Genomic DNA, 21,933 nt, shown 5'->3' on the forward strand with positions numbered 1-21,933 from the left:
TTGGGAGTTTTATTATTTATTCCAGGTGGTCTCTATCTGATCTTACTTTTGTTTTGAAGGTCAACAACATCACTCAGTTTTTAAACATATCTTTCAATGAAGTAGTAAATCCAAAATATATTTGAATCACTAGAGTATAATTTTGTAACATTTAATTCATATAGAGTAGTGGGAAACATAAAAGATTGTGAAATTATTTTCATAAAGAAATTTAAGACAAAAAATAAATATTTTTGGCAGTTGTCTTCAAATGAATTATGACAATATAAATTAACATTTGCAACGTGGAGAAGCATGAACAAACTACATCTTTCCATAAAAAATCATTATATCTATGAATCCAATCTAACATTCATATGAGTTTTGAGCACTGACTTATTTGGCAGTTGAGAAAGAGAAAAGAAATAAAATGTTGTAATGAGCTGCCACAACTTTAGTTTGTTTACCCTCCTCCACTAGGTAATGACAGAGTGACTCCATTTTCCTTAGTTATGTAAGTTTTCTGCTAGCAATTTTATACATACCGGCTCAAGGGCTCCAGCTGTTGGGTAGATTTTTCTATCATTTTCTGTGTGCAACGGTGGGTTTTTGGCATAAGTATTCATATCTTTGTCCAGAATATCTTTGTCATTTGGTAAGGCAATTTCTGGAACCAGGTATTGCTGTAATGCTCTGTGTGAGAACCATTTTATTTGGATCAAGCATGCTTGTTTTCTTCAGCAAAATATGTAATTTATTTGAAAATTTTCCAGTCATTTTAATACCAATCTGTTCCAGCCAACAACTATATATTTCCTTATTTCCTATACAGTACATATACTGTTTTATATTGTGCTATTAGTGCAAATTGTAATGAATAGTCAAGGATTGCTCCACATATTTTGCTTTTATGAACAATTAAGGCAATGTTCTTTCTTGGAAAATGTAATGAGATGAAAATGTAACATTAACAATGAAGCAAAGTCATGAAATAAATTACATATGAAAAAGCTAGTCAGTTTGATAGTCATCAAAATAAACTATTAAAAGTGGCATATGTTTGCTTAAATATTTATCTTTGTACTAATTATTCCTTTATATATTTTAATGTAAATTTTGTTCCAAGATTGAAATACCCTTAATTTAGTACATACTGTATTACGTCAATATTTGAATATGATTCTTATTTACAGTAATAAAATAATAGCTGGCAAAATCACATTAAAGAAACTGATGGAATTATTGGACAAATTATAACAAAAACTAAAACAAAGGGACAGAAATCATGAAGAGAAGAAAGTTCTTTGAGGCTACAGTCAAGACAATCGTTAAATGATAGTTTTTGTCCTTTTATCTTTGTTGTACAATGTTATATGAAACTTTCAATCTTACTGAGGAAGTTATAGACTTTGGGGCAGTTTCTCTTCATTACTTCTTCTAACACAGAATCTCCCCCAACAGCCACTTTCTCTTTGTGAGTGAGGGAATTGTAGAGGTGCAGATTATATGCGTTTGATGATTTTGCGAACTTTTCCCAATAGCCACGACCGGATTTGAACATGAGGAACCTCTGGAGACCTTCCAACTCGAAGGAAAATGGATAAAATGATTCAGCAGGAAAGACTGTTATACCACTGCAGATTTTTGTTTGTCTTATGTAGGGATTGCCATTAGGATGCAGACTTCTCTGTATATTCAAATTATTGAAGGTCTGGCTGCCTGATGTCCTTGTGTCGGATATATTTCCTGGACACAGCTCGCCAAGCACAGACGCCACCAGTTCCGGGCCAATAGTACAGCACTGGTAAGGGTCAAAAACCTTTGGAATAGCATTCACAATATTCTGGTGAAAAAAAAAAGAAAGGAGATGCGTTCGAAATGTTAGCAAGGTGGATTTATATGTCCTTCAGTGTCTTAATAACTTACAGGTTCATAAATGTTAGTTTTGTACATGAACTTCCCTGACAGATATATACTTAGCTATAGTCTCCGACGTTCCCGACAGAATTTCAAATCTCGCGGCACACGCGACAGGTAGGTCAGGTGGTCTACCTTACCCGCCGCTGGGTGGCGGATGTACGAACCACTCCCGTAAGCTTGTCAGATTTTTCTCTGTCGCGGGAACGATAACAACTGTTGTCGGTTCCTCTCGATAGTTTTTCGATTCTCGCTTGCCTGGAGTTAATTTGGACTTCTTTTGGTGACGTATTCGCTTTGTTTGGCTTGGCATACGCTGATTGTGGACCGGTTTGATTTTGAGTTTGATTTTCTTTAACGATGTCTGATCTAGAATCGGTAGTTAAAACTTCGGTGTTGTTTAGGGTTTGCGTGAATGAAGGATGTAAGGTGAGGTTGCCGAAAGCTTCGGTAGACCCCCACACGGTTTGCATGAAATGCAGGGGAATGATTGTGCGTTTGCTAACCCTTGTAGTGAATGTAAGGGATCGAATGAAGAAGAATATAAGGCTCTCTCTTCTTATGTTAGGAAGTTGGAACGTGATAGAGTGCGTAAGGCTTCTCTAGAAGTTCTAGCAGATCTAGAATGAGTGAGTTGGATGTGGATCCTAATAGTACTAACGTAGAATTAGAACCTTCTTCCCAAGTTGCAGCCCCGGCTCCCCGCACCGAAGCCGGAGATTCGCCTTCGGAGGCGGCAGCTCTGAAAGCCAAGAATCGTTCTGTGGATCAGAAGATTCGTCAGTTGGAAGGTAAGGAGAGTGTTAGTGATCAGTGCAGTGTCCCCAGTGTTGTGGAGGGTGCGTCTGACCGGCTCCTTAGTGCCTCTAGGCCTAGACCTCTTCCAGACTCCCAGTTCCAGTGGAGTAGGAAAGTCGAAAGCCGCAGGAGGGCTAGGGAGAGCCCCCACCGGTCAGGCGTCCCCTCGGCAGATCCTGAAGTACGCTCCCAGGCTGCCTCGGATCGCTACAAGAAGGAGCTCCTACGCCAATGCTTCTCCTCTTCGTCGTCTCCCTCTCCGAAGAGAGGTTGGAACTCCCCGGATGCGTCGCGCCCGTTGAAGAGGGCTTGGAAGGCTCCCTGCAGTCCTTTGGCTTCTAGTCCGGAGGTTTTCCCGGAAGAATCGTCGGTGGAGGCGAAGAAACACAAGAAATCCTGTGATCGTTCTTCTTCTCGCGCTCCGCGCTCGGCGCCTGCTTCCGAGGAAGAATTAGAAGATTCTCCTACTAGAGTACTCGCGGGACTTCAAGCTCAGATCACGGCGCTAGCAGACTCTCTAGCAGTTTAGATCACGTAGGAAGAAGGACGTTTCTCTTCCGATCAAGAGATCTAGGCGCCGCTCTTCAGAGGATCGTTCTCCTTCATATGGGGAGGTTTCGTATGAAGGTGGGGGCTCGCTGTGAGCGCCCTCGCTCGCGGGAGCGCCCTCACTCGCGTGAGCGCCCTCGCTCGCCTGGCTCTCTTTCAATTTCAAGGCGCCAAACATCGGTAGGACGCTCTATGGAGAAAGAAGTTTTTTCTCCAGATTGGATTCCCGCTTCCGGTAAGCGCACTGCACCTGCTCATCACGCGATTTCTTCAACTCCCTCGCGTGAGACTTCTCCTCAGCAGCCTCAAGATTATAGAAGGCGCCCTTATACAAGTAGGCGTTCTTCTTCCAGATGTCACTCTCCTCGAGTATCGGATCGTGACTTCTCTCCTGACAGGCATCTAGAGTCTGGTAGGAGTCGTGTGCATGATAGACGGCCTACTGTTAGCCGCTCCCCGCAAGGTAGGCGCCAAGAGCCTACTGCACATAGCTCTCCTAGTAGGCGCTCGTCTCTTTTAAGGCGTCATACTCCTGATTATTCTCCTAAGGGCAGACAACAAGAGTCTTTCAAGCGCCCTTCTCCGTGTAGGCGCTCTCCCGCTTCTAGGCGCACTTCTCCTGACCGTTTGTCTCTTGGTAGGCACCAGGAATCCCGGAAGCGCCCTTCTCCAAGTAGGCGCTCGTTAGTTTTGAAGCGCCCTTCTCCTGAATGTTACCCTCTTGTTAGACGTCAAGAGTCTCGCAAGCAGCCTTCTCCTAGTAGGCGCATTTCGCCTTCCAGTCGAACTTCCGTTGATCGTACGCAACTGGACAGGTATGGAGAGCCGCGCAAGCGCTCTGCTCTCGATAGGCTCTCTTCTCCTGGCAGCCGCTCGCCCCAGGATAGGTGCATAGAGTATAGTAGGCGCTCGCCTCCTCGTAAGCGCCCTGCGGATGTTTCCGAGAATTCTCGGAGTAGGAGCCCTGCCTCTCCTTCGGCTGAGATTCCGTATACCTCGAAGAGGGAGTATCATCGTATACTTCCCAGATCTTCTCATCGTTCTCCAGTGGATGTGAACTCTTCTAAGAGAGGGCGTTCTCCAACCTCTCGCTCAACTCCTGCTAGGATCCCTTCGTCACCTAAGGATCTTCCGCGCTCGCCTCGACAAGACGTCCTAGAAGGTTCGGATGAGGAACCGAACACTTCTGCTGCTGTCTCTTCTTACAAGAAGCTTACAGAGCTACTTTTACAAGTTTTTGGGGATTCCCTTACGCCTACGGCTCCTCCTTCTCCTCACTCACTTTTTTCAACGGCGAAGACAGCGAAGAGTTCTTCTTGTGTGAGGATGAAAGCCAACTCTTTCTATGAAGAAGGCACTGAGGAGTTTTGGTTCCTGGATGGCTTCCAAAGAAGAAGCGGGGAAAACGATGTTCGCTTTTCCTCCTTCGAAGTTATCAGGACGCGCTGGTTTCTGGTACGAAACAGGAGAGCCCTTAGGATTGGGTCTACCGTCTTCGGCTGATTCGGATTTTTCGGCACTGGTAGATTCGACAAGGAGAACTGCCCTTAACTCTGCTAAGACGACTTGGGCAATGAACGAATTGGATCATTTGCTCAAAGGTATGTTTAGAGTGCTAGAAGTATTTAACTTCCTTGATTGGTCGTTGGGAGTCCTAGCAAGAAAATTGAAGTGCCAGAGTCAATTTCACCAGATGATCTTATGTGTGTTTTGTCTTGTATGGACAAGTCAGTAAGAGACGGAGCGAGTGAAATCGCCTCCCTTTATGGGGCCGGCATCGTGAAGAAGAGGTCGGTTTACTGTTCCTTCTTAACGAAGTCGGTCTCCCATGCTCAGAGGTCTTCTTTGCTGTTTGCTCCTCTGTCTACTCAGTTGTTCCCGAAACATCGAGTGCAGGACATTTCGAGGTCACTTTCGGCCAAAGCCACCCAGGACCTTTTGGCACAGTCGGCAAGAAAACCTCGCCCTTCCTTCCCTACCAAGGCTAAGAAGGAAAAGGCAAGTGTTCGAGAACCCTTTCGAGGGGCATCTTCATCAAGAACCTCTACGTTTAGAGGTCGTAGACCTTCAAGAAGGGGTAAGACTTTCGCCAAGTCTGTTAAAGCCCCCAAATAACTTGCAAGTCCTTCAAACAACGGTGGGCGCCAGACTCTTAGAGTTTGCAGAAGTCTGGGCCCAAAAAGGGGCGGATCCTTGGACCCTTTCTATTTTGAGGAGAGGTTACCTCATCCCTTTCGTCGAAAGACCTCCCTTGACGACCATCCCAAGGGAACTGACGGCCAGGTACAGAGACCCCATCATGAATCAAGCTCTCCATCTAGCAGTAGATCAGATGCTGGAGAAGGGGGCTATCGAACTAGTGACAGACCATCATTCATCGGGCTTCTACAACCGCCTTTTCCTAGTTCCGAAGTCCTCAGGGGGATGGAGACCGGTGTTGGATGTAAGCGCCCTGAACTTCTTCGTAGAAAAGAAGAAGTTCACGATGGAAACGCCTTCATCAGTGCTGGCAGCGCTTCGTCCAGGGGACTGGATGGTTTCCTTGGATTTTCAGGACGCTTACTTCCACGTACCGATCCATCCTTCCTCGAGGAAGTTTCTCAGATTCATGATGGGGGGGAAAATTTTTCAGTTCAGGGCTCTGTGTTTCGGCCTCTCGACGGCCCCTCAAGTGTTCACGGGGATTTTGAGGAATGTGGCTCAATGGCTTCATTTGAAAGGGGTGAGGATATCCATGTACCTCGACGATTGGCTAATAAGGGCCAATTCAGAAGATCGTTGTTTGAAGGACTTACAATTAACTTTAGAATTGACGAAGGCTTTGGGACTTCTCGTCAATTTCAAGAAGTCATCCCTAATTCCCGAGCAAGAGTGTGTGTATCTCGGGATACAGATGAACTCTCTGAGTTTTCGGGCTTTTCCCTCGCAGGAAAGGATAGCCCGAGGATTCGAGAGAGTAACAACCTTCTTAGGGAAAGAAGTATGCACAGTGAGGGAGTGGATGAGTCTGCTGGGGACACTCTCCTCTCTGGAGCAATTCGTTTCCCTAGGAAGGTTGCACCTGAGACCGCTCCAATTCTTTCTTCATCGGAATTGGAGTCGTCGTTCTCAGGATTTGACGTTCTCCCTGTCGTTATCCCAGGACATCAAGAAACATCTCTTATGGTGGACAGATCCCAACCTCTTTGCGAAGGGACTGTCTCTTCAATCACAGACCCCCAACCTGGTGTTGTTCTCCGACGCGTCGGACATGGGGTGGGGTGCAACTCTGGGAACCAACGAAGTGTCAGGTACCTGGGTGGGGGACCAGGTAGCCTGGCACATCAACAGAAAGGAGTTGATGGCTGTGTGGTTGGCTCTGAAGGCTTTCGAGCCCAAAGTCAGAAGATCGGTAGTGCAGGTCAACGCGGACAACATTACAGCTCTGGCATACATCAGGAAACAGGGGGGACGCATTCCTTCTCCCTGTACGAGACAGCAAGAGACCTTCTTCTGTGGGCAGAAGAAAGAGGAATCAAGCTTCTCACCAGGTTCGTGCAGGGAGAAAGGAATGTAAGAGCAGATCTCCTCAGCAGGAAAGATCAGGTCCTTCCCACAGAGTGGACCCTTCATCTGGATGTATGCCAGAGCCTGTGGAAGTTATGGGGCAGGCCACACATAGACCTCTTTGCCACGTCAAAGAACAAGAGGCTGGATCCTTACTGCTCTCCGATATCGGATCCAGAGGCAGTAGCAATAGATGCTCTTCTTCTAGACTGGAACGGACTCGACGTCTACGCGTTTCCCCCCTTCAAGATCCTGGGGCTAACTATCAAGAAGTTCGTAGAGTCCGATTCAACGAGAATGACCTTAATCGCTCCCTTTTGGCCGGCCCAAGAATGGTTCACAGAGGTACTGGAATGGTTGGTGGACCTTCCAAGATCGCTCCCGCTAAGGAGCGATCTACTCAGACAACCCCACTTCGACAGGTACCACAAAAATCTCCTCGCTCTCAGTCTGACTGGTTTCAGACTGTCCAAAGTTTGGTCAGAGCGAAAGGCTTTTCAGCAGCAGCTGCTAAAGCAATCGCAAGAGCGAGGAGACCTTCCACCTTGCGTGTATACCAGTCAAAGTGGGATGTCTTCAGACGTTGGTGCAAGAGGAAGAACATTTCCTCTTCCAGTACCTCTGTGACCCAAATTGCGGATTTCCTTATTTTCCTCAAAGAAGAATGTCATCTGGTTGTGTCAACTATTAAGGGATACCGCAGTATGTTGGCGGCGGTATTTCGGCATAGAGGCTTAAATATATCCGATGATAAGGACCTGCATGATCTTATTAGATCATTTGAAACCATTAAGCGTCCTCATGTAGTACCGAACTGGAATCTAGACGTAGTCCTACAATTCCTTGGATCGTCTAGATTCGAACCTCCTGGCTTAGCCTCTTTCAAGGACTTGACGAAGAAGGCTATCTTCCTTTTGGCCCTAGCTACAGCTAAAAGAGTGAGTGAGCTCCAAGCTATTGAGGGCAATGTAGGGTTTAAGGAAGATTCTATGGTATGTTCGTTTCTTCCAAGTTTCCTTGCAAAGAATGAAAACCCATCACGCCCTTGGCCCAGGAGCTTTGAAGTTCGTAGTTTATCTTTTCTAGTAGGGGAAGAGCCTGAAAGAACTCTTTGCCCTATGAGAATTATGAAGTATTTCCTTAAGAGGAAGGAACAACTTAACGCTAATCAAGATGTACTTTGGTGCTCCGTAAAGGACCCCACTCGGCCCATGTCGAAGAATGCTCTTTCCTTTTTTCTGAGAAGCCTTATTACAGAGGCACATGTTGCCTGTAAGGAAGATCAGTTTTAGACTACTGAAAGTGAAAGCTCACGAGGTGAGAGCCATCGCAACTTCGCTTGCATTCAGAAAAAATATGTCTGTGCGGAACTTGATGGAGGCGACTTTTTGGAGATGCCAATCGGTTTTCGCAAACCACTACCTACGTGATGTAAAAATCACATATGATAAATGCTTCGCCTTGGGTCCTTTCGTATCGGCGGATTCGGTGCTGGGGCAGGGAGCTGAAACTTATCCTGTGTAAATATATGTTACCCTATATTTTATATTGTTGTTTTTTGGTTGTCTGAAAGAGGTTGCAGGAGGCACCTCTTTTTGTCGTAATATTAACCCTTTGTATTTTGGTTAGGTGGTCTGGTGGGTTTTGGCTCCTTGCAGAGGTAGTGGTAAGGATCTGTTAGGTAAGCGGACAAGGTCCCTCTAACAGCATCCGACTTGGATTCTACCACAATAGGGGATCACATATCCCAGTGGTAGATCCGAGAGTCTTTCAGCATCAGGTCACGTCCTAGCTGTAGCTCTCCAGGCAATGCAGACTCAGAGATAGTATCTATGAAGTCTTCATCCTGAAAAGGTGAGAACCAAGGTTTTTATATTCTACAACATTAGTTGTTTCCCGTCTTACCTGTATTATTGAGCTGTCTCTTACCCTCCACCAAGGGTGCCAATCAGCTAAGTATATATCTGTCAGGGAAGTTCATGTACAAAAATGATATTGTTAAACTACAATAAAGTTTTGTACATACTTACCTGGCAGATATATACTTAGCTATAGTCTCCGACGTTCCCGACAGAATTTCAAATCTCGCGGCACACGCGACAGGTAGGTCAGGTGGTCTACCTTACCCGCCGCTGGGTGGCGGATGTACGAACCACTCCCGTAAGCTTGTCAGATTTTTCTCTTCCACCTGTCTCCTGAGGGGAGGCTGGGTGGGCCATTAATCGTATATATCTGCCAGGTAAGTATGTACAAAACTTTATTGTAGTTTAACAATATCATGTTTACTGTAGATTTCTTGGGCAGTGACTTTCATGTAAGGGTGATGCTGACTCCTTACGGCCACATTATAAAGTACGTAGCGTATGTGCTTCATGCTACCTTATGATTGAAGGGATTCACTTCAAATTTTTACCACCCTATAATACAATAGTGAAAAAATACAAGTGATGAAATGATGAAATTCGACCTCTAAGCTCATATTTTTTCCCACTGAAAAAAAATTAAAATTTTTTGAAAATATGGCACAAAAAGTTGCCCTCAAAATTAATTTTCTCCACTTTTAATTACAGATATACAATTATACCACTTAAATAAGGGAACTAGGAATGTTATTAGGGGTTTCTTTCTCCATGTTATTTTCAATAGATAACTTTTTCTGGGCTTTATTATAAGGGATAAGCATTTTACTAGTACTTTTAGTGCCAAGGAATTTAGTCATGAAATACACCAGAGAGCAAAAACCAAGAAAAAAAGAAGGAAAATAAGCCTCAGCGTTAACAGAAAAGGTTTACATGCTAAACCCTTATTCCATATAATTTTGATTCTTGGAGGGCAGAGCATGCATCTATATTGTGGGTCTATTGGCAGAATGGACAACGCAAGAATTATCTAGTAAAGGCTCAGAGAGAGAGAGAGAGAAACATGCCGCTAATGAAATGAGTAATTGCTGCAGGAATCAACTGGAACAAAAGGTGGGAAAATTTCACAGCCTGAGGCTAGAGGGAAATTAAATATCCAGAGTTGTACTTTCCACCAAACACCGAAGCAATATGGTATGATTATTTTTGTTTATTAGGCCACAGCATGCATAAAATGCTCACCCGAGACAAAGAATGACCTTTTGTTAAGGCAACCACAGCTCCACTGACTTGGCGTTCATCAAGCTGTCCGATGTAGTCGGGGATTTTTGGAAGCGCTCGAAGAGTCAGAGCGTCCATATCGAGGTAAATGCCTCCATATTTCTGGAGTAACGCCCACCTTGCTGCATCCGATATGAAAATTGATGCTCTTTCTGTCAACGCAACGAGTCAAATAGTAAGAAAAGGTATATCTGTGTACATTCTTATTTCTCTGACAGTTCACTTAGTAGAAAGTTCAATATTATGAGGACCATTTTAGCTAACTCACCATTCAACACTGAAATTATTGACTAGAACTCATTTTAAATCATGAGCTACATTTGCCACTCTTCAGAGTAAACAGCTTACCTGAAAGAGCAAAAATGACTTAAAGTAAGGAAGAGTATATGGTGTTGTAATAAATTACCTTCGTGTATGAGCCATTGCCTTTCCTCATGCCAATTCTGTAGAGCAGAATCGAAAAAAAGCTCGTTAAGGTCAAGCCAGGAGAACTTGACGTTATGCAGCCCGAAAAGAATCTGCAGAAGGACGAGACTTCATGAAAGGAGGATCTTAAATGAACTGGCAGATAAAGGCTGCCAGAACCTTCGTTTAGGTAATTATATTTCTAAACTAATCAGAAAAATAATGTAAAAGAAAAGGATCGCCACTCTGATTATAATATTCTATATATTAAAAAGAAAATTATTCAATATACATATTCCACTGGAAAAAATTAAGATCTGCCAAATAATTTGACAATAAAGTTTCAAAGACGCATAAAAATTTGCCATTCAAGAATTTGTCAACCTTTATAATTGAAGCTAATTTTACGCTCTTCGCTCGCTTGTCAAGCAGCCCTTGGATGCAGTCATTTGACACTACCCAATAAGAAGATGTATTCGAAATCTTACAACTTTCCTGTTGGGTATTCGTACTGAGAATGAGCAAGTTTCTTATATCCGCAACCACTTACTAAACACACTAATGTATCGACATCAATTGATAAATACTTCAGAAACAAGGAAGATTTTGCTCTTTTCCAGATTAATATAATCTTGAGTGTGTATCATCTGTATCTAATTCCAAGGGCCGAAGTAGAAAGCCCATTGAACTTGGAAGCAAGCAGAAAACAAGGCATATACCTTGGCAGAAAGGTTATATGTCCGCCAAGGCACCACTACCTGAGAAGGATAGATGTCGTGGCTGGAATGTTGAAAGGGAGGGGTTTTGATAAATAATAAACTTTAAAACAAGCCTATGAATATAGATATATATATATATATATATATATATATATATCTATACATATATATATATATATATATATACATATATACATATATCTATATATTATCATTATAGATATATATATCTACCATATACCTCTACTATAATAATATATATATGATATATCATATTATTAATATTATATATATATATCTTACATATACATATAATATATAATATATATATATTATAATATACATATACAATATATATATATAATAAATATACATATATATCTATATATTATATCAAAATTAATTCTGTTATTTACATACTAGGAGGAGTCACCAATTCACGATTTCCGTTTTTATTCGCTGTGAGACATTTGCTGGTTGAATGTCCCAGACTTGGGAATTTGAGACACAGGTTCCTTCCTGTCTTGGGGATGTGATAGAGGAAGTAATTTTATCCTATCTACAATTCTTGGAAAGGATTGTAATATGGAGCAGTTATATATCTTTATGAGGGAGGCTGGCCTCCTCAACAAAATTTAGATTATATAATAGAATATCTATGTAAGAATTAATATATTTGAACAAATATATTTATTTAAATATATTTTTAGATTTTTTATATTAAATTAATTTTAGATTTAATTCTACTTTCTATCTAAGTTCATTTCGGTGTCAATAACCGAGATGTTGTGACATCAGTTTTTAACAGACATAATTAATCAATCAATTCGTCAGTGTACTACAAGGCATTGAACAAATGTACATAGGTTATTGCACATTCATCATAGCATACAGTCTGTTTACTTTGAAAAATTTAGTAAGGCCAAAGAGTTACAGATAGGTTTGTACACGGATACCGTACAAACTCATATTTTCATTTATGTTAACTAACAGGTTGAGTCCCACAAAGTACCTACCGAGTCTTGGGAAAAAAAAAAAAAGCTCTCGGTAGCGATTGCAAAGTATTCTAAATCAGTGTGGATGGCATAACCCATAACTGTGAGATTTTAAGAAATCATGAGGGGCGCCCCCTGCTAATCATATGCTCTTCTTAGCAAGCAGTAATGACGACCCTGCCGTTTAATTACCGCACCTCCAGAACGAAGTCACTGAAAAAATTTTGTTAACGATAAAACCTAATCTACGATGCACGCTGAGTATTATCGCTATTCAAGCATGAAATGAGAGGAAATGAAATGCAAAGATGCAATCAAAGGTCCCCCTGTCACCGAGGGACTCATCAAAGGGGATCAAGGTGTTTGCAAAGATTACCAAGGAACTAAAATAAAGCTTAGAATTGTCTTCTGGGTAAAGACTACTAAAGAACGCAACAACCAGCCATGGTGAAAGTTAATTCATATAATATAAGCTTCACCTTATATTATTTGAATCAACAGAGCACCTAATGAAGACTAACCATACTGTTGAGTTTTTTTTATTATTATTAGCCTGCACTGAACAATTAGAAATCCCATTGCGGAGGTTTTTAGTCTAGAAAACTCGAGAAATACATCTTGGTCTTGGGTGACAAGGAAAGATCCGTACCTAAAACGAATTACAAGATGTGGAAAGAGAAAACCATGGCTGAATCTTGACCCCAAAACCAATTTCTTAGTCGTTTATCAAAACTATCTTGTAATAAAAATATGATTGATCTGATCTCTGTATTTTCCCTGCACTGTGCCCTCCACATTCATCTTTGAAATGACCAAGGTGTATGCAGAAATTTTCATTTTACACTCAATTCAATATAAGTAAACCTTACTTAGTACATATGTTTTGCTTGGAACGCATGCAAGTTCAAGAAAAAATGAAAGTCTTCACATTGCTTGCTATGCAATTATCGTCTAATATTTTCTCAAACTATCGATTCCAGCAACGACGTTACTAAAAGGGGTAACTACTACCTACTATTAAAGAACCTTGACTTACTTTAAGCAAAGGCCGAGATAAGTCAACAGACGGAGCCGTAGTGAGGATTAAAATTTGGGAATCTGGATGATGAAGGGAAGCACTCTCCACAGCACATGCCTAAAGAAGTAAAATAAAAAATCTGTATTTTTCAAAATATCGAAAAAAATTACCATACACATTTTTACTTCCTAGCGTAATAACGCACTTAAAAAAAAAATTTCTCTATGCATAACAAGTTCATCTGATTACCAAATTTTTCGTATGAGATTCTGAATAATGACTAACAGTAATAACGAAGTAACACTTTTCACTAAAAGTAGTTGTGTCCTTACATGTCATTTTTCTACATTAACATATATTTTGACGAATGTTTCATTCTCAGTTTAACAGGAATTTTGGGAGAAAGGAGCTGGAACAGTAAAACCTGGGGGAAAAGCATAGCAAGACCCAGACTTAATAAGTCCTCAAGGGTACTGAAAAGCTTCTTTGGAGCATAATTTCCTCTCCTATGCAGCCTGCAGCTACAGTCCTTCGGGAGATCCTTGATCCCAGTCTCGTCAGAACATCTGTTTCGAGCCCTTCAATACCTAAAAAGTAGTCGGCGCTTGAGGCCATCACAAAAATGATTGTTTCAAAGCAGAGAGAATCTTCTTAAGAAAGTAGCCCAAAAAGGCAAGACAACTATGCCCACATGAATGGCAAGAAGGAGCCATGTGGCAATGGCTCCGTCGCCATGTTAGGAACTTCAGAATGATGAGATCAAACTCTGTGATTTTTCTCCATCCATCTGTAAATAGTATAGGGTCCTCGCATGAACCAATCTTTGACAAGTTGACTCAAAAGGTCATCCTGAGTAAGGTCTGGCGCATAATACCTTAACTGTTTATTGTCAATCAGGCTGCTTAGGCTACACCAGGGTGGGTGCAGCCTTTCCAATTTGTGGCTCTAGTGCCAAACTACTGTTTCCACTCGTTATCATACTCTGATTTTGGGATGGGATACGTTTGTAGTGGAGCAGTAGTAAAACAAATCAGTATAGGTTCTTCCTCTGATAGAATTTCCACTTTCCACCATCACCCTTAACACAAACACAGACACACAATATATAAATAATAAATAAATAAATATATATATATATATATATATATATATATATATATATATATAAATTACTTATCATATTAACCTTGTGCATAAACGTTGATATCTAATATTTTATAAATATATAAGTATAATGCAGAATCATACAAGACACATTATATATAGATATATATGTATATGCATCCATATATATATATATATATATATATATATATATATATATATAGATATATATATATATATATATATATATATATATATATATATATATATAGTTCTCGTAGATAAAAATAATTTATATCAACCACTTAATTGAAATTATATATATATATATATATATATATATATATATATATATATATATATATATATATGGGTGTGTGTGTGTGTGTGTGTGGTGCGCGCGCGCGCGCATGTATATATATTTATTTATCCTAGGGGGAAACAACTTCAACTTTCTTATATAATCTTTAAAAAGGCCCTTTACGATGGCACGTACAACAACAACCCTCTTACACTGACGAGCACAGTTGCTGTTGTTATTATTATTATTATTATTATTATTATTATTGATTATTATTATTATTATTAATTATTATTATTTTCGTTCTAAAGGGTCCACAATAATACAAAGTGTTAAGAGTCCGTGTACAATTTTCAAGACTTTACAAAGTATTAAAAATTATACACCGACTCTTAACACTTTGTATTATTGTGAACCCTTTAGAACATTATATATACTCTCGCGATAGAGAGTTTTTCCCTATTATTATTATTATTATTATTATTATTATTATTATTATTATTATTATTATTATTATTATTATTATTCCTGTAGATGAAACCTATTTACACGGGACAAGCCCACGGGGCCACTGACTTAAAATTCAAGCCTCCAAAGAATGATGGTTTCAACCTCCCACCGCAGACCATGACAAATGAGGCAGTGATTTTTCGTCGGCCTTGGGGAGGCGCGAACTAGCGACATCTGAGCTGCATATCACGTCACTAACCACCATACCAGCGGACCAGGTATAGAACAACATTAACATTGTAAAATCAATGACACAATGCCGAGGAAACTTGGGAAGGGGAAAAGAATCCTAAAATAAATCAGTCGGTACAAGAAAATAAAAAAGAAAAAAAAATACTAATTCAAAAGATTTCCCTTCATGCAATCACCTGCTAACTTGCTGGAATCTGGACATCTGGAAAACTTGCCTTGAAATTAACTCCCAGTTCATTACCATCTCCTTAATTAATCTTAGGTCTCGTGAGTGATTATAATTTACTGCTGCGCACAGCGAGCAAACATGCCCCCACGCTTTTCAATGTCAGATGTGAATGCATGTGCCTAATTAATTTTACACCGCTTAGTCAAGCATCACATCGGTGCTCTGATTAAGAATACATTGGAATACAGCCTCTGTGTTACGAAATGCATAAGGAAACTTGGCTGAATTCAAAATCCACACATAATTGTGTAGTAAATATTTATCTACACTGTTTTAGTAATTTTTAAAACCATAAAAATAAAAGCAAGTCATTCCACAATAAAAACATCCCCGCCCCCCTTCATCTTTTATCTTAACAGAACTGTCTCCGAAGATTCGGTTTCGATTGAGCTGGCTTATGCCAGCATGGGTCCCTTCCCTAAGTGTGGGAAGTTGTGACAAGAAATAGGAAGTGTGGTGTGGGCCTCCCAATTCATCCAACCGAGTTCTAAAGAGTACCTCTGTGCCATGTTTACTAAACTTATAGATTATAGATCTCCGTAAAAAGGCTCTCGATGACGCAAAAATAATTTCTATAGTACGTTTAGTTTTGGCTTACCTGTCTGCCGGAAACCTGCAGACCACACGAAGTCTCTGTGAAAAATATGGCGTCTCTTGTTGGTGCTTGCCAGCCGAGTCTCGTGTGGTGAAACGTGTCTTTGGGACGGAATCGAGGACACAGATGATTCACCCAAGTGTCACTTGGCTCAGCAACAGACTGGGAATTGTTAGCTGCTTCGCTGGTTTTCGAATGCAGTGATCTGGTACTCTTGCCTGCGTGAAAGTACATCATTATTCTAATTATGGCGGCTCCAACAAACACACACCAGATCAGTCTCTCCGCTCTTCGTCTACTTAATGTCTTCATGGCATCAGCGATGATTTTTCAGGGATTGCTGAAATTCCAGATTGTGAACTGACCCCAAAGCTGGAGCGATTCCCTTCAGGAAAACTACAGCGCAAGACAACTGCGTGTATTTTTCCGTCAGTATTTTCCTGGTGGCGTTGGGCACCTTAAGAGAGATATCTTTGTTATGATTCCACGTTGTACTTTAGTGGAGGTTAGTCACCGTCTTAATCCAAGCTTCTTAAACGTAAATTCATCCTCTATAATCATCCATGCACAATATCCCCCTAAACATCAGATGCTGGGTAACGAACCCACCTTCAGTGTCACACAGTACCAAAGTACCGAAATTGCCTGGGGGTAAAACAGCTAGTCTTCTCATGAAAAAAGAATGCGATAATCGATGTAACTATGTGAACATCAAACGAGGTATTTTATATAACAGGCTCCCATCACAGTTTTATGTTATAAATATATAGGCAAATTTTCCTCCTACGTATAAAACTAATTTTCCCCGGGTTTTCCTGGTCGACGGATACAAAGTTATCAAGGGTAAAACTCTATAGTTAAGCACATTTCTAAATTCTCCGGGAGAAAAAAAAATTGATTTAAAAACCCAATGAAGCGGGTAAGGCGAGAGGGGGAAAATGTCTGAATGAGTTACGAGGGCAATAAAGACAGGAGATTTTTAGCACAAAAATTGTTTGTTGTTACTTCAGTTATTATCCTCAAAATACGACGCTCGAAGCAAGGACCTGAGTTTAGAGGAGTTAAATATTGTAGAACCGACGAGACGAAGCCTTGTGTTCACTCTAAAAACGTACGGGTAACTACAACCCACAATGCGAATACAGTCGCCTTTGTTATCAAACTAAAATAGAGCAAACAAAAAAAAATACCACTGCGTTTTTAGTTTCGTAACAACAGCAGCAAAGGTGGATATTCATGTCTGGAGCGTTATTTCGAGTAATTTCTCTCCTTTTATGATTTCAGCTTCCATTTCCGAATATGAGGGACCTGGTTATGTAACCTTCCTTTGAGCAACATACAGGTTTCGACATATTTTTCGTCTTCCCTTTCCTTTGCAGGGAATTCACACATTTTTAACCATTACGGAATATTAAAATAAAGTATTTTTTTCGACTGTTTGGCTCCATTCTGCCTGTTACTTTTTGTTTTCAATACATACTAGTAACAATAATAAACTAAGCCATAAGGAAAAATCATGGTTCCAGGTCCGCCCTCATCCAAATCAAAATCTAATACGTTGTTCCTCAGAATAAAAAAAGAATTATAGATATGTTCCTTATTTTTCATGTCATCCTACTAAAAGACAGGCAAACGCGACAGAAGCCTATCCTACTAGGTGGGAAAGAAGGTATGGATGAGTTAATGACCAACGTGACGACAGGTGAGGAACGTCACCTCAGCGTTCATATAGGGAACCTGTCCTCTCGCAAGAACACGGCTTCCTTCTCACGGTTCCAGATAATTAAGATTCCAGATACCATCTGAACGTTCTGCTTGTCACGACACACTTCGGTATCGGTTCAAGAAAATCTCGGTTGAAGTGAAATGAGTCTCGGCTTCTCTGTAGAAAATAATACGAGGGTGGTTTGTAGAACGCCGGAACAGAGCTGCATTTTCTTTACACTGCCTACCAATGAAAAAAGTTATTGAATACTATTGTTTATTGCGTTCTGGACCACCCGAAAAACCGCTTACCCGACCGGTTTTTGGATACTGATCCAGCTTCTTACATTATTTCCCATTGTCATGGATGTAGAACAGCATGCCAATGACAATGGTTAGTAGCAGTAGCATTATTGGCGCAGTTTCAACCGAACGGTTAAAAGAAGGACGTTTTATGGGGGCTTTCGGAGTTCTTGGGGTCGATAAACAATAGCACCGCCGTTCTGCAAAGGCTCTGCACTATCGAAGTCCAACTTGATAACTTGTTATGGACGTCGGACACTTTTGTAAAATTCAAAACGGTTTTTATAAATGTTAGAGTCGGTAGCAATTTCATTATCAAAAGTACTTTTCAAGAAATATGAAAAACTTTCTTTCTCAACTTCATAATATTTGTCATTAAAACTCCTGATACAGACTTTAAAACCATAAAATCTATAGTAGCGGACTGACAAACTGAATAAAACGACTTTTTAAATAGGCCATCGAATGCTGCTTTTGCAATGACTGAAAATCAACAAAATGTTTTGAATTCTACGATTTTTTATGATGAAAGCACAGCCTCTGAAGAGTTTCAAGATGGCCAAGGGGCTGTTTTAGTGTAACATTGGGTGGAGTAACAAGAGAGCTCAAGTGTAAGAATAGGATTGTAAGAAGGGCTTGTGGTTGGAATGTTCAGTGATCGGTAACTTTACTTTTGTATTTCTGATGCTACATAGATGGCGGAAATTGCGAGTTTTAGAAACCTTTGTACAGAGAGTATAATGGCAGTGAAAGTTAGCAAGAGTAAGTTTATGACGGTAAGGGTAAAACATAGAGATGAATATTCTGGACTAGAGAATATAAGGAAGATGCGAATACCATGTCAGTGAAGCAAGGAGAGTAACAGGAGTTCTGCAAAAGAGAAAGAAAAGTTGAATGACAGGAAGATGTTGCTGAGCCAGATTTTCTTTACGGAGGCAGAGTACGGTTGCTGAACGCAAATGGAGGCTGTAATAAGCAGCAGTTCAGAAATTGCTGTCTGTGATGCATATAAACAGTAAGGAGGATTGAAAGGATGAGGAATGAGGTTTTAATGACGATTTGGTGGAGTTGGTCACGTGGAGAGGATGTGTCAGAAAGACTTGGTTTTAAAATCCAGAAAGCGTAAGAAAGACTGCGGATCAAAAAGAGCTCAGTGTGGGTGTGTCTCGACGGGATCGACATGCTGTTGATAAGCCTCCTGTGTTGGTGTGGGAAAAGTAATGGTATTTCAATCTTATCATATTATTTATGTGATCATGACACAACAGCTGGCATATTTTGTGCTTTGAAATGATTTTCCTTTAATCTTCAATATTCTACAAATGTCATACATTACTAATCTTTGGCTAGTCCAAGCATTCTTGCCGCGTCAGCGTCACGCTGGGTATTCCTTAATCAATCAATCAGTCAGTCATCCCTACAGGTAGTTAATGAGAGGACGTATGAGACAGCGACTTGTCTTGCCTTTCCCTGAAGCCGCACTTTTAGAGCAAACAGCACATCTCTTATATAAATATATACATATATATATATATATATATATATATATAATATATATATATATATATATATAAATATACATTATATTAATATTATATATAATGTATTTCAAGCCGAAGACGCTCGATGTTTCTTCAGAGACAATAGAAAAGACTCCATTAAAATAATTCTATCCTGGTGAATTTAAAGTAAAAATGATGTGCAATCATACTTTTAGTTAGGTAGAAAGAACTCTATCAATTTTGAGAGAGAGAGAGAGAGAGAGAGAGAGAGAGAGAGAGAGAGAGAGAGAGAGAGAAGAGAGAGAGCGAGAGAGATAGAGAGAGAGAGAGGAGAGAGAGAGAGGAGAGAGAGAAGAGAGAGAGAGAGAGAGAAATGGAATATAGCTATTTAAAGATAAATGTTTTTTTTTTACTTCATTGCTGAAGAATGCAAAATTGAAACGACTTCCCAAAACAGTCGTAAAATAAAAGACTGATATCATAACTTCGCCTTCAAGTCTCTGCACCTGTCCGAGACAGAAACCTCACCATAATTATACGGAGAACGTATAAGGCATAAGCGGGAAGAAGTTACAGTTATTGATGAAGTTTTGATGTGATTCTGTCACCACAATTTGTATGCCATGACCTCTGACGCTTCTATCAGTGCAAACTGGAAAAAAAGGACAGAGAGAACTGTAGAGGGGTGAAGATGCGTATAGACGCATCACTTTTGCTCACTCCATGAGCAGTAGCGCTCGATGGAACCATGCCGTATAACATTTACTGTGTATAATCAACTCATCAATAAAAGAAGTGTATCCCTCATAAGAGATAGTAACTCTGCCCATCTCAGCCGGGCAGGTTAGTTAATGAACCACTAAGCAAGATTATTATTATTATTATTAGTAGTTGTAGTAGTAGTAGTAGTGTTGAAGGAATGATCTAATAACAGACGATTTTGCCTGCAAGATCGTGTGGCTTTGGAAAGTTACTCACAAAAGAATTGTCATTTACTGACTAAAACTAACGAGGAAAATACTGTTATACTGACATATCGACTGAATGGATCAACTTGTGGCCTCAGTCAAAAAAAGACTGAGGAAGCACGAGAGAGGAGGGAAATGAAAATGGAAAGGGTCGAATTCGGAAAGGACCTTCAACAGTGCAATGACGACATTCATACTGACTGTATCCATACTTCATCAAATCGAAAATTTTTTCCTTAATAACATTAGTACCCTCATTTCGATGATGCAGTCAAGAATACAAAATAATTGTTATTTTATTTGACTACGTCTCATATCTCAACAAAGATTAGACCAGAGACTGGTTGGTTTACGTGAGGACGGCCTTATACCGGAAGGGACCTTCATCAAAGGAGATTTTAAATATGGTAAGGTGATCAAAAGAGAAAAGGTAGCTTGGTATGTACCCCTGGATCCGGCCAAATGCCTTCTCTAGATGCCTTGTGACTGCATGAAGCACTGACATCTAGCTACTGACAATTCATCTGAGTGTTCTTTGAATAAAAAAATATACGATTTTTCAAAATTCTTCCTGTATGTGACTTTGTGTGCGCTTCTTTGTATAAATAAAACCGCCTGGACGTCCCAGTACAAGGTGGACCTATAATCTTCTCAAAGAATGGACAAAACGCTTAACATTTGTAATTAAGAAAATACAGTACTTTATATGAAGAAAATGGTTAAAACGAACATGAAACTGACTATTTACAATGAAGGAAAATTTTGTTGTATATAGTGATAATATTGTTGCCACGTACAACGAACAAAAATGTTACTACTTCCGGTGAAAAGAAAATGCTCACTATGAACAAAATCTACAAATTTTTTGCTACCTACATGAACTTAAACTTTAATGAGTACAATAAAAATAATCACTTGGTACAATGAGCAACAATGCTATTGAATGACAAAACAAAATACTTTCCTCGTCTATATTTTTTCCTCCATAATAATTAGTCTAAAAGATTAACCCAAAAGATAACCATTCAAAAGATTCTTCTATTGTCTTTACGTCCCTTGCAAAATCATCTCTCTTTCCCACTTTTTCCCCCCCTTTTTCTTTCGAATGTTTCCTCCTGCCTCTCACGTGGTTTTTTTTGGAAGGCATTTTTCAGTCGTCTTTATGAAGGCATTTCAGCTCCACCCTTTTCCAGCCCTCAAAGAGAGAGAGAGAGAGAGAGAGAGAGAGAGAGAGAGAGAGAGAGAGAGAGAGAGAGAGAGAGAGAGAGAGAGAGAGAGAGCAAATGACGAAAGTAAAACCTGCCTCTTTGTTTTCAGCGTAACCATTTTTTTTTAATTTCTTTTGAAGTTATAACCATTGTAGTATCTCCCTCAGCAATCATTGTTCGAAAAAAAATTTTCTTCAATTAATATCATGATCATTCCTTTTCTACGGTGAGTTTTTCATCACTTATATTCC

The 21,933-nt window shown here is 40.1% G+C and overlaps 1 long non-coding RNA gene across 1 annotated transcript in view; it reads right to left on the reverse strand.

The window, feature by feature from the left end:
- Nucleotides 1-13,084: 13,084 nt before the first annotated feature.
- LOC135198013 (uncharacterized) overlaps nucleotides 13,085-21,933 on the reverse strand; it is a 310,315-nt gene continuing 301,466 nt past the window's right edge. Inside the window, exon 5 of the long non-coding RNA XR_010310708.1 lies at nucleotides 13,085-13,183. This is a non-coding gene — a long non-coding RNA (uncharacterized LOC135198013). The remainder of the gene's footprint in view (nucleotides 13,184-21,933) is intronic.

Source organism: Macrobrachium nipponense, chromosome 21 (assembly GCF_015104395.2).
Source record: "Macrobrachium nipponense isolate FS-2020 chromosome 21, ASM1510439v2, whole genome shotgun sequence".
NCBI classification, from domain to species: domain Eukaryota; kingdom Metazoa; phylum Arthropoda; class Malacostraca; order Decapoda; family Palaemonidae; genus Macrobrachium; species Macrobrachium nipponense.